This window comes from Lactuca serriola, chromosome 4 (genome assembly GCF_051521515.1).
Source record: "Lactuca serriola cultivar US96UC23 chromosome 4, Lser_US96UC23_V15, whole genome shotgun sequence".
In the NCBI taxonomy this organism is placed as follows: Eukaryota; Viridiplantae; Streptophyta; class Magnoliopsida; order Asterales; family Asteraceae; genus Lactuca; species Lactuca serriola.
Window position 1 is genome coordinate 115,384,985 of NC_136411.1, and position 3,034 is coordinate 115,388,018.

Here is a 3,034-nt window from a genome sequence, read left to right on the forward strand (position 1 = left end):
AATGTTCATTGTGTTGAATTGCATTGGTTTACCAATTCTCTCTAATATTTGAGCATCTCACTTTCTTGCTTAATTGCAAGTTTTTAGTTATTCAGGTCTTTTTAGTTTTCAAGCAATCATAACACCCCCCCTCCCCCTTTTAGTTTAATTGTAGTTAGTTAGTTTATTTACAATAGTTCTTTTAGATTGCATTGGTGATTAAATACAACCATTTCCCCGAGGATCGATACCCCTTTTTACCATTATATTACATTTTATTTGCAAACAAAGGGTGTAATTTGCTTGGTAGACTTGACATCCCACCATGAACGTTGCAGCAAACCTTTGCTATGTCTAAACACTTAGACAATCTACAAGCCAATTCATGACAATCTTCTTTCATATCTACTTCCAAAGTATGGTTGACTGTGGATGGTTTAAATAATCTTATTATTTAGGAAGTCAAAACATGCAAAGTGAAACAATAGTAAATAATTGGCATATACAGTAACATTACTTATAAATAATACACATTTATTTAATCATCAAAATGTCAATTACAATTTATCTATTACAAGTTTCTAAGACTATCTAATTACTAAAACTAATATCGTCCTTCAACCTAATGCTCCTAGCGTGCTGCAAGTGCTTGACCCTACTTAGCCCCTTCGTAACGAGATTTGTTGATTCTCTTCTGACGATACCTTCTTTACTATGAAGAGTCCCTATTCTACCCGATGTATAATGAAATAATATTTCCCGTCGATATGCCTGGATCTGCCATGATCCCTCAGTTCCTTGGTTAAGACAATCGCACCTTCGTTATCACAGAAAATCTCCATGGGGTCCTTTATGGTTGGTATAACTCCAAGGTCTCCGATGAAGTTCGTTAGCCATATTGCCTCCTTTGACGCTTCGCTCGCTGCTATGTACTCTGATTCGCACGTTGAATCAGCTATGGTCTCCTGCTTCGAACTTTTCCAAATCACTGCTCCTCCATTCAAGGTAAAGACCCAGCCCGACTACAAGCATAAATTATCTCGGTCAGTCTGAAAACTAGCGTCACTATACCCTCGCACTTTCAAGTCATCACTCCCACCAAGGATAAGAAACCATTCCTTAGTCCTCCGAAGGTACTTGAGAATATTCTTCACTACGGTCCAATGTGCTCTACCAGGGTTCCCTTGATATTTGTTGACCATGCTCAAAGCGAAGGCCAAATCAGGGCGAGTACATGTCATAGCATACATGATTGAGCCAACAACATAATTCTCCATGATAAAACTTTTTAACATCTCGGCATCGGTACTTGGGCTTTGAGTCTTATTCAACTTGGTATTGCTTTGGATTGGTAACTCCCCTTTCTTGGAATTCTCCATGATAAAACGTTTTAAAACTTTATCCAAGTAAGTACTTTAACTAAGTCCTATTAGTCTTTTACTCATATTTTTCAAAATCCTTATCCCAAGAATATAAGTAGCTTCTCCGAGGTCCTTCATAGCGAAGCACTTCCCAAGCTAGGACTTAACCTCATGCAAGGTTGGGACGTCATTTCCTATGAGTAGTATGTCGTCCACATACAAAACAAGAAAGCTAACTATACTCCCACTGGATTTGACATATACACAGGACTCATCCTCGCTTCTCGAAAAGCCAAACTCTTTGACTTTCTCATCGAAACAAAGATTCCATCTGCGAGATGCTTGTTTCAATCCATAAATGGATTTCTCAAGCTTACACACTCATTAGGGTGCTCCGCACTGACAAAACCCTTTGGCTGACTCATGTAAATATCGTCATCCAACTTCCCATTTAGGAAAGCAGTTTTGACATCCATCTGCCATATTTCATAATCATGAAATGCAGTTATGGCTAGCATAACCCTTATAGATTTAATCTTCGCAACTGATGAGAAGGTTTCATCATAGTCAACTCCGGGAGTTTGAGTAAAGCCCTTCGTAACCAATCACGCTTATACGTGTGTACTTTCCCATCCATGTCAGTCTTCTTCTTGAAGATCCACTTGCACCTGACCCGTCTTATGACTCGGTACATTATCAACCAAGTTCCAGACTTGATTGTCATACATGGACTGAATCTTGCTGCCCATAGCCTCTTTCCATTTTGCAGACTCTGGGTCTGCCTTGGCTTCCTTGTAGTTGTTAGGTTCATCCAAATTTATCAGTGTACTATCACTGATAAACGTATCACCCTCAGCAGTTATATTGAATCCATATAATACGGGTGGAACACTAACTCTACTAGAACGTCTAAGAGATAAGGACTCGTCAATCGGTTCAACCGGATTTTCCTCCATAGGTTGTGATGTGGTGTTGATTATGATGGCATGTGCGGAATTAGGAAAGATCTAGTGATTCATCATGTAAAATCAAGAACACAAGGAGTAAATAAATCTTTGTAAGCTCTTATTAGATCTAGAAAGATTATACAAATGGGTTTGTATACAATTTCTCTCTCTAGTCTAACACTCCAAAATGGACTCTTACATAATGGGAGTCACTCACTTCCTATTTATAGGAAAGACTCAACCCATTTACACATACAAAGAGGAAAGCCTAAACACTACATCCAAGCATGACTTTGCACCCTAACATTCTCCCCCTCAAGTTAGGATTGAATGTCCGGCTTTAATCTCCAACGAGCTAGCGCGATCAAGACCAAACTCCCTCTCGAAGTAACATCGGTCTTCAAATCCACAAACGAATATTCGACAAACCCGAGAAGCTTCGAATACCCATCATTCTCCCCCTTTTTATAATCAAAAATTGATTATAAAACCCACTAAGGATGAGAAGCGCCCGAGGAATAAACTTCACGATACTCCCCCTTGATGTGTACCAAAAATGAATCACCAAAAATCTTGCACGGAAAAACAATCACGAAAAAGCCACAAAATTTTCCAATTTATGAAAAATTTTGACTTTTTGGGTGAAAGTTGCAAGATTTTTCAAAATCCGGGTAGAAATTGTCATTTTTTGAAACTTGCAGGGACCCGTTGTGCCAAAAACAGTCAAATATGCGAAACTCTAGCCCA